Source organism: Lepisosteus platostomus, chromosome 5 (genome assembly GCF_059453375.1).
Source record: "Lepisosteus platostomus isolate fLepPlt1 chromosome 5, fLepPlt1.hap1, whole genome shotgun sequence".
NCBI lineage: Eukaryota > Metazoa > Chordata > Actinopteri > Semionotiformes > Lepisosteidae > Lepisosteus > Lepisosteus platostomus.
Genome location: NC_142615.1, coordinates 68,490,775 through 68,510,994, shown reverse-complemented (window position 1 = coordinate 68,510,994; position 20,220 = coordinate 68,490,775). Strand labels below are relative to the sequence as shown.

Here is a 20,220-nt window from a genome sequence, read left to right as displayed (position 1 = left end):
GCTGTGTCTGGAGAGAAGCCAGGGTATCGGCTTGTTCCCCCCTCCCACCCCTCTCTGTGTACAGTAGAGACTCCTGTCCTGACTGGAGGAGCTCACCCAGCTGTGTCTGGAGAGAAGCCAGGGTATCAGCTTGTTCCCCCCTCCCGCCCCTCTCTGTGTACACGATGAACGCAAGAAGGTTAAAAATGAAGACGACCCGCGACCTCACAGGCGTGTCCGTGGGAGTCTGCTTGAGCGACGCAGAAACACGTCCACGCCTGGGGCTCGCCTGCCATTCCCACACAAGAGAGCAACAGGAATCGGAAGTCCAGGGCTCCGTCTCTCGCCGGGGAGCGTGGGTGGTGTTGTTTTTGTGGGGGTGGGAGAAGGGAGTAAAACACGCGTTGTTCCCCTCCCACCCCGGGATCATTTCAATCGCTGTCACCGATCGATCGATTATACAACGACAAATCAAGGAGAACCGTTCCAGTTCCTCACGGTGAAGGAAGAGTAGCACCACCTCCGCTCTCACTGAAGTATTTTTCCGCAACACATAAAAGACATTTTTCCAAGAAAGTTAAGCCTTTGTCACTAATGAAACCACTAAATAAAGACATAAATATAGAAATCTTAAGATTTGTTTTATTTAATGTTGGTAGCAGGATGAACTGTCAGAGTGTATATTTTGTTGCAGAGTTGCTGCAAGATGTTAACAGTGAAAAAGGTATTTAGAAATGAGTTATTTCAAGATGAAAATTTTCAGAATAATTGCAAATCTAGCAGGATAGAGAAAGCACAGAAAACTGGCAGTTAGATTGATCAGATTAGTATGAAAAGTCATTTAGCAAAGGGAATGAGAAGAGTGGCAAACTAGTATACTTTAGATCTTTTTTTCTGAACCAGGGAAAATCTGATCATGTTTCCCTATAACAATAATAAAAAACTTTATTTGATATATCACCATTAAAGGTGGCATCTCAAAGCAATACAGTAGATGTAAAAACAGATAAAAGGACCACAGATTACAAAGTAAATGCATATAAGAAAGACAAGCAGTTAGAGGTGCTACCAAAATTAGAAAATGAAGCAGATACAGACACTAAGTCTTCTGAAAAGAAAGGTTAGATTTAAACTGGCCCTGGTGTGTGTGTGTTTGTGTCTGTCTGTCCTGTGATGGACTGGCGCTATGTCCAGGGTGTATTCTGCCTTGTGTCCGTCGCTTACTGGGATAGGCTCCAAATCCTCTGTACTGGATAAAGAGATTAGAAATGGATGGAAGTAAAGGCACTGTGTGGATGGAACTATACACTATACACAGTGTTAGAAACCCACTATGAAATGGCAGCATCTCACTGAGAATAAAACATTTTATAGTGCTGGCTTAAGGAAACAGCCTTTCCACCTCTCTTGCACATCAGTATCCATACCTAGTTATTTAAACAAATTGCCTCTAATTATAAACATCTTAATATGCTGGCTCTGTGGATCCGCATCAGCTATGTTTGCCCATTCCTTCAATTCATGTGCATCCAACACACAGTTCAACGCTAGCAACTACACAAAATCTAAAATATGAGCTCTACTTGCCACTTACAATACCAACAGTACCAGCTAACTTTAGTAGTGACATTTTCATGGATCTTTTTAACAATAAAATTTACAACATCAGACTTCAGACACAATTAAACAGGCCTCAAAAAAGTCTGGTACAAACATTTTTAGCATGGAATAAACCGTTACTTTAATGGTATAAACCTTAAATGGATTCATATTCTCAATAAGATTTGGTGCTCAGTAACATGACTTAGAAAATGACAGAAGACATACGTATCATGCTTATCCTTCTATTTTTCATAATCGTAAACTCCTTAAGGCAGTTACATTTTCTCTGTTCTGACCTGGAGTTACAGAGAAATTTAAATTCTAATAATAGATTTGTAATGAGGAAAGTCATACCAATCACTCATACAGTACCAGGATTTGCAATTACAATACAAATACTTTCTTTCTGTATGTATTTGGCAGTTTGAGTCTATGGCATTCCTTTGGGGGTCTATACTTCAAGGCATGACTTTTTTATGTATAAACATCAGTATTTACTGCTATTAATTACTGTACGATTTATAGTTGAACTCTGAGCCTAGATATAAAGTTAGATATAAAGTTAAAGATATAAAGTTAAAAGTTAAAATCTCCACAAAGCAATGTAGGAAATACACAGAAAATAAATCCTTTCTGACATCTAAAATCAGTTTCGATCAAGATCTCTAAAACGAACAAGAAAAAGAGGATGTTTAGGGAGAAATGGAATACTGGTGTGTATTGTTTTCTTTAAAGTACCAAGACCAGCTATATACTGTATGTTTACGTTCCAAAATTAATATCGTTTATGGCCTTCACACGCGTTACAGTATGCTCCTATTCTTTTTATGCTCAGCTACTAAGATTTCCCTTCAGTGGTAAAATTCAATATCTACAATGGGCACAGTAAAGACGTTTACAGTAAGTCTTTCTACGACAGACCAACGGATCACGAGTGCCCCTGTCGGTCAACCAATCACGCACCGCGGTATTTTGCGTCATCGCGCGTCAGGATGCACGACGCCGTAGCCAATTACCTCCGGTACGTGTCTGTACCGCGCACTTTGAATGGCTGCATCTGTACACAACCCTCAGACACATAGAGAATACACACAGCCTGTAGACACAATGAGCAGACACACACAGCCCGCAGACATACAAGAGCACACACAGTAGGAACAACGTAGTCTCACACACAACCTGAAGGCGCTCAAGAATACACAACCCTCAGACACACACAGCCCACAGACAGGAGAGAGAAACAGACAGGAGATCGAGGAGCTGAGAGAGAGCTGAAGACACTGAGACAGGAGCAGGAGAGGGAGAGGAGGAGCTCAGGCAGTGTTATCCGAGTGACAGAGAGACACAGAGACACTGCCGCAGGTCAGTCACTGATCCACACAGTCTTTCCCAGCGGGAGAGGAAGATACTTCCTGGACACAGAGTGAGGACTTTCCACTGAAACACTGATCTCTTCCTCGTAAGAGATCCGACTCACTGAAAACCAGCCCTTAGTGCCCCATGTGAAGAAAACTAATTTTAAATAATGTTCTATTTTGATCATGTTTGTATTTTGGTATTCTTTGTGTATATATATATAAATGTCATGAATACTTTTGGATATAATTCTGACATTGTATATGTGTGTGTAACAGAATATATATATGTATCGGCAATGCTTGTTAATAAGACAGAATTAAGTGTTCTGAGCTTTCCCAAATGAGGCCTCATCTCTCTGTTCATCTCTGTGGTGCAGCCACAGAGGAGCTATTCATGCAGGCTGATTTAAAGATGTTTTCTTTTGATAAGGGACAGCTCCCAAAGGGGGATGCACTTAGCTAAGCCTGGCTATCATGATCAGTGGTCATCCATTGGCGCCTACAGTATCTGTCTAGGGAGTGCCAGTTGGACATCTGGACTGCATTCCTAGGTGTCAGGAGTAAGTGACTCATATCTCACCTTGATCAACCAATCAGGGACTGGTAGGGCCGAGTAACCCATGTGAGACTCTGATGCCCATGGATCTCCCTCTGTGGCAATGGTTGGATTTTTGGGGGGTGGTTTCTATCCGATGCCTAACATTGGCAGTACGAGTTGTGTACTTGGTGTAGCCACTTCAAAGTCAGATTTAGACTGCAAGTGAAGCAAAATATTTTCAACCCAGAGATAAAAATGTACCTCAGTTTATCTAAGAATATGGCCAGGTATAGAGCCCGAGGCAACTCCAGTGGAGAACTGCCTGCTAATATGTCTAACCCCCATAGAGACGGTCCCAGAAAGGCAAGACTCTCACCAAGTACAGCCTTGTAGAACCAGAGATGTCCAGTAATCCTCCACACAGCTCGCAGTGTCCCCTGACCTCCCACGGCCAGACACAGCGACCAGTCTGCTCTGTGGTTTCCATCTGCTGCTGAAGCGAACGGGTTAGTGCTGTCGTAATCGCATCGAGGAAGCATGCTCAATGTGTTTCCCGAACTTTATCTTCCTGGGAAAGACGGCTCACGTCTCTGTCCGGATCAAAGGCTGAAAGTTAAATCTGTGGGGTGGACAGCGTCTGGTCTCGTGCAGTAAGTGTGCAGAATCGTCTTTATCGATTGCCGAACACAAGAGCATCAATTGTTCTGATGGGTCACGCGAGTGAGTACAGTTCCAGAGACAAACGGGCGAGTCTGATGTTAGTGAAATTGTCGTCTGTTGACGGGGCCTAGTCTCTTATCAGAAAGGCGTGCTGTTCACAGCTGTTGCTCAATGGATTATCGACATCTTGCCTGTCCCCGTGAAAAATAAGTGTGGATTTAGGGATTTCAGCAGGGTTTCCCATCGCCAGGATCTCTAACAGAAGGGATTCATAGGATGTCAGGCACTCTTTGAACTTCTATACGGTCCACATCTTGAGGCTTACTTGAATGTGTTTGTCAAGGGTTCTAAATCGCCACCTATCAGAAACACCAGAAATGAAGGATAAGATCCCACATCTATGAGTGTTTCTACCAAACTGTTCATAGAAGAGACAGCTGAGCTTTTTTAACTGTCCTATCTTGCAGTTTTTGGTGAATAAATTTGGTCAGAGTGTTTACGTGAGTATGTTTTTTTTCTTTTCTCGTAGCAAAAACACAAGCTTGGCAACCTTCACTATGTGTTTCAGTAACAGCTCATCCCACTAAGCCCCCTTACCTCTATCTGATTAATCTTCCTGAGTGCCACCTTATTAACGTAAATGCTGTGCAGCAACAGTGAAAACACAGCAGAACAGGTTCAGAACACTAGAATATTTTTTCGTGGGACAGTTACAAGCACTGTGCTGTAGCTTTGTTAATATCAGAACAGCACATTTTTAAGATTAAGGAGGGATCCATGTTTGTTTTAGCCAATTACTATAAGTTCCACTTTTTTAACACAGAATCGTTGCATTTGTACTCTAATTATCATATGCAGTGGGTACAGAAAGTCACCACTCCCTTCAAAATGTTCACCTTTTATTGCCCTAAAATCCAGAAAGACGACCAATAAAACCAGACTTTTTCCAGTTTTATTTACAAATTGTACCTTGCAACATCCAAGTGAAAAAAGAAAGCAAAATTAAAAAGCAGAAGAACTGGGAGAACACCCCCCTGAGTTAATACTTGCAGGAAGCACCTTTTGCTTGAATTACAGCCTTGAGTCTGTTTGGATACATCTCTGCCAGCTTTGCACACCTAGAGGGAGGAATATTTGCCCGTTCCTCCTTACAGAATTGTTGTAATTACACAACAGGATGCTGTCACCTCCGTGCTCTACTGTAGGAATGGTGTTCTTTGGAAGGTAAGATGTATTGGGTTTTTGCCAGACGTACAGATTTGCGTTCCGCCCAAAATGTGATTTTGGTCTCATCCGACCACAGCACCTTTTGCCACTTGGCCACAGAATCTTTAAGGCGCTTTTTAGGAAAACATAAATGAGGCTCGATGGCTTCTTGACACCCTCCTGTACGGGCCAGATGCGTGGAGTGCTTGTGATATTGTTGTCACATGCACAAGTAGTTCAGGTGGGGAGCTGCGTCAGCACGCGTAGGCTGCAAAGGAACAAGTAGTAGGTTTATTCCCAGCTGAAAAGAGAAGAAAGAAATCGCAACATTTCAGCTGTGGAGCCTTCTTCAGGTGTGTCTTTCTTCTCTTTTCAGCAGGGAATAAACCTATTGCTTGTCTATCACAATGACTAGTCTTGGCCATAAAGGCCTACAGCTCCTTCAAGGTTGCCACCAGCCTCTTGGCAGCCTCTCTGGTCCGTCTCCCTCTTGCTCGGTCCTCCAGTTTGGAGGGTCGGCCTGATCTAGGGAAGTTCTGGGTGGTGCCACACGCCTTCCACTTCTTAATGATGCTCTTGACTGTGCTCCATGGGTCACCTCAAGCCCTTGATCTCTTTTTATACCCGTCTCCTGACTTGTGTCTTTCCACAACTTCATCTCGAAGCTCTTTTGGAAGCACCTTTCTGCCCATAGTGGAGTCTTTGCTTTGAAATGCACTTCCAAGCAGTGGAATCCTCTAGAAACAGCTGCTTCTATTCTGAACTAATCTAAATCACCACAGCTGATCACAGCTGGGAGCCAATTAGTTTGTTGTGTGATCTGTAAGGTGATTGGTTATACCTGAGCAAGTTTACAAATCCAATTCAATTCAACTTTATTGTCATTAAACTTACACAGGTGCATAGTATAATGAAAAGTGATTCTCATGAGTCACTCAGGTGCAGTATATAAATAGGACAGAAGATAAGACAATAGACAATAACACAATAGCAATAACAGTAACGTGTAATAACATAACATAAATAACATGTAATCAAGTGATCAAAACTGTACAAAATTCCGCAAACAGAGAAAATATAACTGAACAAAAACAGTGCAGGGTAATTCTTGGAACAGTGCAAAAATAGTATGGTTAAAAATAGTATGGTTAATTAATCAATATTAAATATTACTGCAATTGTAGTGAAAATGCAATTGTAATTGCATTACAGATGCAATTGTAAGGGGGGTGCAAAGGAACAAGTAATAGGTTTATTCCATGCTGAAAAAAAGAAGAAAGAGAACACAACGTTTCGGCCGTGGAGCCTTCTTCAGGTGTGAGAGAGACAGGGCAGTAGGCAAAGGTAAAGTAGCGGGAGAACAAAGGTTGAGAGGGAGGAGGAGTGAGAGGCGGGAGCAGGGGACAGAAAGAGAGGCCAATCAAGAGGTGTGAAGTCAGAATGGGTGCAGAGAGGTGTGAAATGAAACTTCCAATGAATGGAGAAAATTTAAAAGAACAGTAATCTGTCGTTAAGGGAAGGGAGAATGTGTGATCCTAGCTGCAGAATAATTTTAGTTTCGGTGGTCTTTCTGATGTATGAGTTCGGAAAACCGTCTTTGAGAACACAGACGGAGAGATTAGAGTGCTCGTGGCCATCAGAGGTGAAATGAGAAACAATGGGCTTGGAGAGATCTTTAATCTTCACAGCCCTGACATGTTCTCTGAAGCGGTCTCCGAGTCTCCTTCCTGTTTCCCCAATGTAGATGGCTGGGCATTTACTGCAAGAGATACAGTAAATAAGGTTGCTGGAGGTACAAGATGCTGTCTGGGTGATCCGGAATTGTCCTGAGGGGCCTTGAATGAGTGTGGTGGTGGCTGTGTACTTGCAGGTGATACAGCGAGCTCTTTTGCAAGGGAAAGTGCCTGGTGTGGATGGTTGCTGAGGGCGGTCAAGGGAGCTGTGAACAAGGAGGTTACGCAGATTAGGTGGTCGGCGATATGAGATGATAGGGCGATCAGAAAAGAGGGCCCCAATGGAGGGATCATCCTGTAGGATGGAAAAGTTCTGGTTAATGGTCCTGGGGATAGGAAGTGTGTTAGGGTGGTAAGGAATCACCAAAGGAATGCGGTTGTTACGGCGGGAGTTCCTGATCGGGTTGATGGTCCGGGGGGTGTTTTTGGCTCGGGCAAGGGCCCTGTCAATCACACTGCTGGGGTATCCTCTGTTGATAAAAAATGAGTACATTTCGAGGGCTTGGTTTTCGAAGTCGATGTCGTCGCTGCATAATCGTCGTAACCTAAGGAACTGTGAAAAAGGAAGAGAGTTTTTAGTGTGGTTGGGGTGAAATGAGCTGTACAGGAGGTAGCTGTGTGAATCCGTGGGTTTGTAATAAACTGAAGTGGACAGTCGGGGGTAGTTGATAGACAAGTGGATGTCTAGAAACGGAAGAGTGGTGGAAGAAATGTTAACCGTATATTTGAGGGACGGGTGGAAGTTGGTGAAATGGTGCAGGAAGAATTCAAGCTGATCGTTGGAGCATGTGGCGGCACCGACGCAGTCATCAATATATCGCTTGTAGAGGTCAGGGACATAGCCAGTGTAGGAAGCGAAGAAGCGTTCTTCTACCCACCCGACAAAAATGTTGGCATAGCTGGGTCCCATTCTGGTGCCCATGGCAACTCCACTGACCTGTTGGTAAAAAAGATTATTGAAAGAGAATGCGTTCAGTGTGAGGACCAATTCTGCAAGGCGTACCAGGGTGTGGGTGGGTGGATCAAGCACTGTGCGTTTGTCCAGCGTGTGCTTGAGGGCTGTAAGGCCGTCATTATGGGGAATGACGGTGTACAGAGATGTGATGTCCATGGTAAAAATGTGGCATTCAGTACCCTGAAATTGGAAATCATTGAAAAGTTGGAGCGCGTGGTTGGTGTCTTTGATGTGTGAGGGAAGATCTTCAACCAGCGGTCTCATGAGGCTGTCGAGAAAGGCTGAGATGTAAGTAGTTGGACAGTTACATGCTGATACGATGGGGCGTCCAGGGGTGTCTGGTTTGTGGATTTTGGGGAGGAGGTAAAATTGAGATAAGGGGGGTGGTCACTTATAAAAGAGGTATTTTACTGTTGTAATATTAATTAATGTTCAGAGTGTCCTACACCCACTGTAAGTTTGGGGTGCTTAGACTTTTAACCACACGTACTACATAGTGCAGTACATTATGCCACATTACAGGGGTGGATTTGGTTACATGTGAATTTGCCTGTTCCCTGTACTGAGTCCTCACGAATGGCGAGACTAGTCTTTAGATCCACTTGGTATAAGGGCAGGTACATTTCTTACAATACGTGCTTGTATTGTGTATTCTTCAGCGAATGTTTCATGAATAATTTAAAACACACATGAAAATGCCAACTATATGTAAAGGAAAACTTAAAATGCACAAAAAAGTTTAAAATTAATACCAAGTATGTTTCAGATTCAGGAATATCAATGAAGCCCTGTAGGGTGGTGTTACGTTGGGTGTTGTTTGTGTTGTGTATGCCTTAGAAAGCTTTTATACAGTATATGTATGGCACATTATATAAAAATAAAAAAAGTGATTATATTTATGATAAAGGCACAGGAACAATTTTTGTTGATGGTGTTGGTTGCAATTGTTAAAATATATCAAAAGCTCCAGAATGTGTATACAGTATATATTATGTTTTGGGATATTTACACATTTCTTTTACAGTGAATCTTGGATTGCAGTATATGGAGGGGAGTCTGAGAGAAAAAAATGACACCAAAGCGTGATCTTCCTTTAATTTGTTTGGGAGTGCAAAGTAAACAAACATGCAATCTTCAGGTGTGGAAAACATGTTGCCCCCTGTTGAACTCATCCCAATCGAAGGCAGAATTGGATTCCCCTGTCTTCGAATGAGACGTAAAACCGAGGTCCTGACTCTCTGTGGTCATTAAAACTTCCAGGGCACTTCTCGGAAAGAGTAGGGGTGTTACCCCAGTGTCCTGGCCAAATTTCCCATTGGCCCTTACTAATCATGGCCTCCTAATAACCCCCTTCTCTGAACTGGCTCCATCGCTCTGCTCTCCTCCCCACTGAGAGCTGATGTGTGGGGAGAGGACTGGCGCACTATGGCTGCCGTCGCATGATCCAAGTGGGGGGAGGGGATCCCCATTACCGGTGAAACGCTTTGAGTGCATATGTACAGAAAAGTGCTCTGTAAGGATCGTTTATTTTTTATAATTATTTCAATAGTTATTGTTATTGAAACATGTCCTTGTCTTCCCAGGCCTAGAGAGAACATGGCAGGAACAGCCTGGTGCTCCCGATCGTCCTGTGGGGCCGCCACGCCCCCACGCACTGCATCTCCAGCCTGCTGGTCACGGACGACCTGTCCACCACTGGCACCGGCTGCCCCGATGGACAGATCTGCCTCTGGGACCTGACCGCTGAGCTGGAAGGGAGTCTGCCGTGTTTCAGGACATCGCCGTCAGGGGTTCTCAAACTCGGCTATAGAGTCCTGTTTCAGCAATGCGATTAACACGAAGAGGCACCATTGTTAAGCGAGTGACAGGAGTGCAGCTGGGTTATACGACACGTAGCATAATCATGTAGTGAAAAGCGTTGATAACGTCAGCCCAGAGGCCGTCAGAATGAAGTGAAACAACAACCAGAGAGGGCAGGAGGGAACTGCGTTTCAAACTGAGAGCAGTGGAACAAAATGACCCAGCCGGGTTGTCCAAGACTTAGCTTCTTTCATGATACAGCTGGATAAGATCCCTGTTTCAGTTAGCTACTGATGACAGCACAGGCTAATTGGGTCGAATGGTCTACTCTCATTCGTGCCTGTCCTTATGAACATCCTACTTGCTTTCCTGAATGCAGAGTGTTCAAGGCGCCTTTCACCCTCAACGCTCTCCGAAGCCGTGTGCTGCGTTTCTTTCTTGTTGCTGAATCACACAGCCTTGGAGTCAAGAACTCATTTTAGTAGTTGCAGGTGAATGTAAGTGCAGGCGAAGGCCCTCTTTAATTCAGACCAGTGTTTCCCCCTCCTCTTGTGTGCCCACAGATCACTCCGAGGGCCCTGCTGTTTGGCCACATGGCTCCCATCCCACTCCTGTCCAAGGCCAGCCCAGGCAGCGACCAGCAGTGCACTGTTAGTGCCTCTGAGAGTGGGTGAGTACAGGCAGCCACCCGTGAAGATCCAAGATGCCACCTGGTTAGCCAGAGATCATACCAGCTCTGGCATTTCCAAACTGTTTCCTCCGGTTTTGTCCTTTTAAAGAAGGACTTTTAGTCAGCAGTTCCTCAGATGTATTGCACTCGAAAGACGAGGGCAGACAACCTTCCTTTCTTGTCACAGGCAGCTCTGTAACTGAACTACTTGGCACTCACTTGGGTTGATTAGGCACTGATTTTGATGAACATGAGAGTAGCGCTAAACCCTTTTTGCACTTACCTGCAGTTTATTTAGCTTCAAGGCCCTAGTGCTAAACCTTAATTCTGATCTCACCCTTCACCTCAGCTCATCTACTTCCCCTGCCTACAACAAACCCTTTCTTCAACTTAATCCTATCAGACAAAGACCACCTTGAAGTGAAGGAGATAAGGAGTATTAAGGAGAGATTAAAGAGCTCCCTCCTGCCGTCTCGTAGTTGTGCCTGAACGCAACTGTGGAAAGACTGAGATGACAATCTTCCCCCATTGCCTCTTGGCCTCTTGTCTTGCTTAGAAAATGCCATGTGCAAGAAACTGTCTTTGTGCTCCTCTGTCTCCATGTGCCTGTGGGATGTCAGGGATGGGAGGTGCATTGCGTTTACGAAGCTGGAAAACAGGTCAAGATCATGGGAACACCTGCGTCTTCTTTGTGAAGGGCAGATTCAGCTCATTCGGCTAAACTGGAAAATCTCTGATGGAGATTCACCCGAAGAGCAGTTTTCAAAGTCGATTCAGTCCACCGCAGCTGAATTTTGTCCTTATTATTTAGTAGTCTTCTGTTGTGGGTGCATTGTCTGGTAAGTGGTTTGGTAAACGGATTGTAAACTGATCTTTTATCTCAAAAATATTGAATGATGGTGTACTCCGACACAGAAAGCACATCACTGTGCTATTCCCCTGCGATAGTAATTTTATGAGCAGTCTATCAGATGATAAGTGAAAGCTTGTGTGGATGAAAATGACATCACACATCGTAAGTAAATCAAGCTGGCTGTTGTTAGTTGAGCTGCAGTCAGTTTGAAGGAGATTCCTAATGTGCACTGCATGTCTCATCAGTTTCTTCTTGCAGTTTCTTCTTGCGCTTTCTAGTTGTATCAGTTCACCATTGGTACCCAGCGGGAGGGAACTGCTGTGCATCGGGCATTATCTGGAAAGCCTTGTTATGGATGCCACCAGCCTGGAGGTCCTCTACTCCCTGGTGTCAAAGATAGCTCCCGACTGGATTAGCTCAATGAGCATTATCTGTTCTCATCGGACACAAGGTCAGTCGTAGTCTCCTACTGGGCCGCTGTGCAACTCCCAGGCCTGACAGGAGTATAAGATAAGCATCTTCTAGCTCTTAACATGGGACACTAAGGAGCAAATGCCAGTAGAGTGATGTTAAGGGCTCTTGCTTTTCCTCCACTGCCTCATGGGTGTACGTTAGATGCGTGTAAAAAGAGTCCTAAAAAATCAGGGGCATGACAGCAGGTTCTATGTATGCCAGCTGATGAAGAAACGAAACCACTGGAAAATTCTGAATTCTAAAATGCCTGTTAAAAGAACGAAAACTTCCACTAGCGTTCAGGAATGCTGTCTCGATCATCATTCAGGAAACTAAGTGGGAAAGCATTGATCTGAAATGATTTACTGTTGTTAAACAAAGCACAACAACACAATCATAACTACTTCATAAATGCCACACAGCATGATTAGAACTACATGCCCGACGATCACACATCAAAATAAGATTTCATAAACATACCAGGACCTCTGTTGCTGAGTGTGTTTCTTTCCTCTTTGTTCTGCAGAGGACACAGCCGGGGCTGTTCCAGTGACTGGAATATTAAAAGTCTGGATCATTACCGCTGATGTCAGTCGAATGCAGGCATGAAACTAGCAGGGAAGAAAGAACAAGGGCCAGATCTCTCTAAAACTAGAAAACGAGTCTTTGCAGTAGCATCTTGCCTCTTAAATTTCAGAATTGCATATGGAAAAATATTTAAAAGGCATACCCATAACAGAGAACTGTTTTAAAAATATTTTGAAAGTTTAAGGTCACAGGGTGGCCTGGGCGTGAGTTCTGGGGTGCTACCTGCCCAGAGTTCGCCTGGTCTCCATGTGTTTGTGTGGGTTTGCTTGGGGTGCTATACTGAGCTAATCAGTAAAAACTGGACTCCTTAGAATTGAATTTTTTTTCTATCCAAATAATTGCCAAGTATTAAAAAGATCTTTAAAATAAACAGATGCGAAAATAATTCAACTACAGCAGAATGACTGTATCTTAACTTTTCTTCTCATCCCTCATTGACCTGCAGCTGGTCTGTGGTCTCTTATGATAACTTAAAGAACCACTCTCATCCCTGCTGTTTCAACATTAGACTCTGTGCGTATACACACGCTTTTCATTTACAGGATTTGTAGATTATTGTACAAAAATCACATAATCAATAAATGCAGGACTTTGCAAGTTTGTGGTATTTAGGTATAGTACTATTTATGTGAAAACAGCCAGATTGTTCTGTAATTGTTCCAAATCGCACAAAGCAGCTGAAGTTTTCAGCATGCATACGTAAGAATTAAAATTGAGAAGCAGCTCACATTGGCGTGAAAACAATTTTCAGCACCACTGTTTATCTTCATCTCTCGTAAAACTGTTTGCCAGCAGACTTAAGTTTTACTAGTTGGGCATCACTCAGAAGGTCGGCCGGTGAGAGAGAGAGTTGGCACTCACTGGGCAGCACTGGTGGATGTGCGTGGTGGAAGTGAGGAACCAGTCTAGCCTGTGTCTTTGCGTGAGGCTTTTTCATTAAACCCCTCGCTCCCTGTTTAGAATTACACCATGTCTGTTTCTACTTGAAAATTGCTAACCAGGTGTTTTCCTCTTGCACCTTGAACGTGAAGTGTTCTGTTGGCAGCAGAAGCTTTTACTGTTTATTTTAATAAGGGTGATGGGGGGGAGCTCGTGAATGCAGCTGCCTTTGCTTGGGAGGTTGAAGTTCTGTCATGAAAGTTTTGTTTTGAATTTCCAGACCAGTTGTGTGCGAGCTGAGGTGGAGGTTAGCGCTGCTGAAATGCTCTTTCAGGAAAGCTGAGTGTTCTCCAGTCAGCTCTCTTAAAGTTTTGGTACTCGAGTGCATAAAGCTGGGGATTCACTCTTTGTTTTGGGGTTTTCTAGTCCCAGATAACTCTTCTATTTCATTGGAGTTGTTCCCAGTCAATGGTATACAGGAAGTACAGGCAGATGCATCAACTAATTTCTCTGAATGCCCATTGGAGAATAGCTCAGCGTAACTTGCTCTTTAATGTAAACCATACCTTGCAGCACAGAATTGTTTCCTGGCCGCCACTTGATTGCAGCTTTAGCAGCAGTCTTACCATCGCGTGGCCAGGCCTCAGACATTAACCAGGGGTGGGGCTGGTCAGTGTGGGGAGTGGAGACCTCTAGGCCAAACCGGGCTGCTGTTGCATTGTAGGTATCAGTGGCAGTCTTCCTTCTAGACTTGGATGAGATATAAAGATCCTGCCTGCTTGATCAGTAAAGATCCTGTAGCACTGTCCATAAGCGCAGGCATGTTGACCATTGTATTCTGGATAAAACAGCATTTTACCTTGTTTTTATTTCTGGCAGCGTTATTATTGGGCTGTTCATGGTCTTCTCTCTCTCCCTGCATTGAAAAATGACACCCTTTGTGGCGATAACCACATTAATGCTTAGGTACCCTAGTTACTTTTTCATCGTATGAAAGCAAGCAGTTTTCTGAGTGGGGCAAAAGACAGGAGTTCAGCCTTCCTACTGTTGTCTTATTTTCAGCATCCGTAAATGGATAGAAATGGAAGTGCAAAGCGCAGGTTTGATCCCATGGCAGAGAAAAACGATGGGAGTCTGGAGTGTGCAAAAGCCTCATGCTATGCTGGTCAGATTCGAACAGGACTGCCTGCATCTTGGACAGATATCTTAGCAACTAGCACTTAATGTTCTCAAAATGTTTTTTACGCTGTTGGGAAGAACTGAGGTTTTCATTGAAGGATCTATTCACATCAGGTTTTGAATTGGTTAGTAACACTCTGTGGAGCAGTTGTGTTGGGAATGTACTCTGCTGTGATGGTTCCTCTGGCTTTTCTGCTTGCAAAAGAAAATTGTGGACAATAGCTTTTCTGTTGATCGTTCTATAGTTTACAGTTTTCAATAGTATTACTACAGAATCATGTACAGCAGTACCTTTTATGATGATTTACTATTTTGAGAATGGAGACTTAGTTCAGACACCCCTTTTGAATTCTACTGTTACTGCATGTCACAAGTTATTTAAACACTTGTGATGAATGAAGTATATTTGATGCATTTTTCTGATTCAAGTTATAGAAACACAAGCCTCCAGTGAACCTTGTGAGGAAGCAGGTGTGATTGCAGACCTGGTCTGGAAGAGTTTGAGTGTTTTGGTCGCTTCAGAATGTAAACACAAATCTTATTTGCACTGTTGTGAAAGGCTCTGGTTCGTCCTAAAACAGTATTCCAACACAAAAGTCCTGTAAAGAACAACCAACATCATGCTCTTTCTGTCCTAAACTTTCTAATGGGGAAAAGTATTTGTATTCCAACTCTCCTCTGTTTTCAGTCTCGGTTGATGTTCCTGGAGATGAACCCCTTTCTGCATGGTTTTGGGTTACTGTGCGGTGCGCCAGTGGCCCTGCTTTGGAGAATAGTTGAAATGTGACCTTTGGAACAAACTGATTTGTGGTCCTGCTTTAATATAATAAAATCCTAGGTTATGAAGATTCATCTTGTAGCTGCCTGCAGTGCTTCACTTCTTAGCCACAAGAAGATAAACCTTTTAATAAAGTAACATCATTTGTGAAACAAAATCAGTGCAGACTTTCCCTAACTCTCACTGTCAGCAGTTTTTTTAGGATCTTGTCACTGAAGTCCGAGGACTATGCTGAAATGTTCTTAACTAACACTCCTCATCTCTAGTTCCGGACTGGAAATGTGAAGTGAACTGAATATGAGCCCTCCAGTCAGCTTGATGGGAGACCGGTCCCACAGACTATCACTCCTCAGGCTGTTTCCTTCTCATCCCGATACTATTACACCATCTCCTCCTGTCGGGACTCACACTGACACTTCAGACAAGGGTCAGGGGACTGTTTAGATTACAAATTCTTCTCATGGACAGTGAAGCAAGGCTGTGCTCAAGACAAGCAGCAGTGTGTTCATGGCTGGTAGGATTATCAGGGTTTGCGCCCTGTTTAGAGAAATGTAGAATCTTCCATCGTAGGATATCCAAGGTATTGATGTTGGACAAAAACTTGGTCGAATCGGACAAAGGATGTAAAATCTCTTGCCCACAAAATATATTTTCTCTAGTCACAAGACGGGATATGAGTGCAATCCACTTTTTACTTCCAGATTATAGTTTTTATGGGGTCAAGCAGAATGAGAAAAAGCAGCCAGACCAAGTTTTTTCTACCTGTTCTTTAAAACGAGCACACTGGTCTTGCTCGTTTTTCTATCATTATCGGTCCTGTTAACAAGCGGGAGGTTTATTCATTCGTCTGTTGAGATCGTTTGCGTTTTCAGCTGCTCATCTGCCCCCCGGTTGCTCGCTTCTTCTCCAGCCGAAGGGAGCCCTTTCACAAGCTGCTGGTGCCGCCTGTCTCTCGGGAGTGTCCCCGCTGTCCCGGAGCCACCTGTCTCTCGGGAGTGTCCCCGCCGCCGCAGGTCTCTCTCCTCCCGGGTATCTGTTTCTCTTGCCTCTCCGCGCTGCTCCTCCGCCTGGCGCGTCACGAACCCGGGCGCGCCGGCTCGTCCTGCGTAGGGTTGCGCTCCGGTTATCAATCCTTTCTGAAATGGGGGGGTTTCAGATGCGTTTACAGGTTTTCAAGGTGTCTTTCAAGCAGCAGCGCCTGAACGGGCGAAGCCGAGGAAAGAGGTTTCGGTCAAGCCAGTCGCTGGCGGGTCCAGTTCGTGAGGAGGCGGGTTGGAATGGACATGGACAGACACGCTGGCCACAATGGCTCTCCAGGCAGAGGATTGCTCATCCCTGGCCCTGTACCAGACAGGGGCATCTGAAGACATTGCCATTCCTTATGAACAGAGGGATGGGAATCTACAGAAATCTTCTGCACCGGAATTGGAGACTCCTGTGCCAGACACTACTTGTAAGATCCAGCTTATTGGCACTTGACTGCCCCCTGTGAGTTGGCTGGTTTAATTCCATGTATTATGAGCATCAGGACACAAGGACTTCCAAAGTGGACTGATACAGGAAATCCCAAAGTGGCAACAGAAAGGTTGGCCAAGAATCTGTTTTTATGAGTTTTATGGGTTTTATTTAGATACTGATAATTTGATAACATAAACGTCAGGGATTTAAACAATATAAACCTTACTTTTTAAAATCCCATTAGATTCCTTCTCAGAAATATTAAGTTAAAGTAAGATTTTTGTTTTTCAGCCTTTGCTAGGGAGAAGGAATCATCGATGTATTGTTCTCACATGTATATATTTTATGTATTTGTCTAAATATTTACCAGTAACAGGTACACTAATTTTGTGGTTTATGACTTTTGTGGTATTGCAGTTTCAGTAGAAGCTCTGTATTGCATTTTAAACCAGCCCCGCTCGGTGCAGATGCGCTCATGTCCACTAGATGGCGAAAGAGCCCCTTGTCTGAGCGGATCGGCCTCTCCTTGATGAACCTGCTGGTTAGTTCACGCTCGCAGGTTTCTCCTCACGAACAGATGAGAAATCTGATGCCTCATAATGTTTTATGTGCAATATTTGAATTCATGATGTTTGTTTTTTTCAGTACTGTTAAAAAACAAATCCAGAAATGTCATGTCAGATCGTTGGCGGTTTGCTGTAATATGCACACCTTGTCCCAGTGATTTTTAAACAGTATGAACTATACTACAGTTTTTACAGCTTCTCAAAAATACGTCTGTTTTATAATGAAGAAAAATCAATTCTGATCTTTAGCTTGTGAAGTCCCTAAAATATCCTAATTTTATCTAAAAAAAGCTGAGTAATACCCTGTCCTGTCAACTTATTACCTTAAAACAGAATTGGACTTCTGTGTCCCCGAGTCAATTTCAATCTGGAAAACTAGAAATTGCTTCACGTTGAGTCACGGAACAGGCTTGCAGAGACTTGATTTGAAAATGGCAGTTTAAAAAGACAGGGAAGCAATTTTAATTCCAACAGTTCATTTGTTTAGTCACTCAGTTTGCCGTTTATATGACTTTTCCTGACAGTTGTTTCGTATTTGAGCGCTTGGATTACATGGTGGTCAGGTGGGGCAAGTCTGTAAGAATTGTACTGGAGGTGGAGGCGCCATCTGGTGGTTTTCCTGCAGCACTGCAGCCTCTGTTGCCTGAATCAAAAACTGACGGTCTAAAGAACACCAAGATGTGCAATGCCCCCTAAAGTGATCTTTTATTCCAGAAGGGTCTGTGTTAGCCAGTGCGGTTACGTCTGATGTGTGGGTGCGAGAATGGAGACAGGGCGGCTCGACTGGCGTTGAACTCCGAACTCGCGCGTCTTTCCCTTTTCCCAGAGCTGGCGGTGTCCTCTCCTGTCGGCCCCCAGGAGGCTGTGCTCATGGTGACGGCCACCGCGTACATCCCCTCCCAGGGGCACCTGGGGCGCGGGTTCCCGCCACGCAGACCACCCTCGTCCAGCTGCTGCAGGGGGAGCACAGGAGGGGGTCAGAGAGACGCCGCCGGCGCTGGCGTGGGGGGGAGGGCGCTCCGTGCCAATCTCATCTAGAAATGGAGGCTAACGGAGAGAAATTCGGTTTGAAAACCGGACAGTTCAAACGTGCGTCTGTCCCAGTGCCTTTTAACCGTATTTGCTTTTTAAATTTATCTGCGTTTTACAGTTTTGAATCGCTCTCTGGGGTGCTTTGGTATGAAGGTCACTAAATACAGAACTCTATTATTTTATGTAAAACCCATGCATTGTTCATACACATAAAGTAATAGAGGAGTGTAAATGCCTGTAACAGTCGCTATGCATTCAGACTATTTAATGGGGATTTGCTGGAATTACAGCAGAACATGCAGTATATCATGCAACCACTTGTAACTGCTTCACAACAGTGCACTTTTCACAGTGAGTAGCAGAGTGCTTTTCTGATCAAGCACGTTACACATGACCTCATTAAGCTGAAAGTCCCCCCGTGATGCTGATCAGATGCTGCGAGAGAGATGTTTTCTGCCGGAGCTCCTTGCTGTTCTGCTTCCCTGCAGCCACTGAAGTGTTTCTTGGTGGTCAAGGATTCTGGGGCTGGTGAATCACCACCTGGGAGCACTGCCTGTCACTGGAGGTTGCAGTTTCCATTTAGACGCTGTTCACATCTCCACGCTGTTCAGTTTCTCTTTTTTTCCCCTCTATCCTCTTCCACTGTACAGTATTAACATCAGGTGCCAATAAATAATGTTGAATGCTCACACATCGATCCTCATCACTAGAATCATGCTTAGCAATATCAAGCTTATATATATATATAAACACGCATTTGTTCGAATCTCCGCCTTAACTCTCAAACATAACATCCATGGTTGGCCCTTTGTGTGGTCTTCTTGATAATCACGTTTTGAGAGTTTTGATTTGACTTTGGAATCCAACACACAGTCAAAGTCTGCTGTTACAGAAGAGAATCACAGCAGAACAGATATTAGTGACCACGGATGACTGGGTTGATTATGTTTTTGTTTTCATTTCAGCAGTTATTGACTAATTCCATAAACTTTCAAGTGCTGCATTTAAACCTTGTGTACAAATAGAAAAATGTACACGTCCTAACATACAAGTTAACCATTTCTATGTGCAGTTCCGTTTTCACGTCTGAAAACTAAATCAGATTTTTTTTATTGCATTAAAAATTTGTAGCATTTTGGCCTTGAGACTTATGGCAAAAAGGGAGTATTATGTACTGAGCACCAGAAGAAACATTATGTATATTTTCTTTAAAGAAAAGTAGTTTTTGGAAGTTGATTTTCTTTGGTGTCATGTTGATTAATTGATCCTTCATGACTGACTGTTAAGCACTGGAGGGACTGAGACTGTGACAGAGGCACTAAATCACCCTGTGAGGTTAGTGAGAGGGGCTTTGTGAGAAAGCCGCCTGGTCATTTGAAAAGCCAGCAGAAGGCTAAGGCACAGCTGGTCTGGCTGAGTAATTAGTGGTCACAGGGAGTGAAACTCCATGGGAGGGAAAGGAGTTGGGACAGAGGCTCCGAGTGGAATTAGCCACTCCTCCGGGCTAATTAAGAGGCTTTTGGTCTCTGGGTTGGGCTCTAGTCTGCAGGGAGGGAGAGAGGGAGATCCAGGGAGGAGTTCTCGCGAGCTGGGATGGGATTGATTCCCAGGCCAGTGAGACTCGGTAATTGAGGGAGGCTGGAGAAAGTACAGCATGGTCTGTGCTGAGGGCTGTCGCAGGTGCAGGACAGGAGAGCGGCGTGGCAGGTCACTGGCTCGGATCGGTGGGAATGGGGAACAGGCTTGGCCAGCTGGAACAGGGCGTTGGCAGCTGCAGGAGAGGGGCATCGCTTGGCACAGCTGCAGAGTGTGAGAACACAGCTGTCTTGAGAAAGCTGAGGTGCTGCTGGAAGAGGTGTTAGTGGGACCAATAGGAGGTGCTCATATTAAAGCTCCAGTATAGTGATGGGGACGCTGTAAAAAGGCGGTGTCC

At 44.3% G+C, this 20,220-nt stretch overlaps 2 protein-coding genes across 7 annotated transcripts in view; one reads left to right on the top strand and one right to left on the bottom strand.

The window, feature by feature from the left end:
• The window catches only part of LOC148671873 (uncharacterized), a 641,462-nt gene that overhangs the window by 183,534 nt on the left and 437,708 nt on the right, over window positions 1–20,220 (top strand). The window lies entirely within an intron of this gene.
• The window catches only part of LOC148671881 (GTPase IMAP family member 8-like), a 423,522-nt gene that overhangs the window by 163,708 nt on the left and 239,594 nt on the right, over window positions 1–20,220 (bottom strand).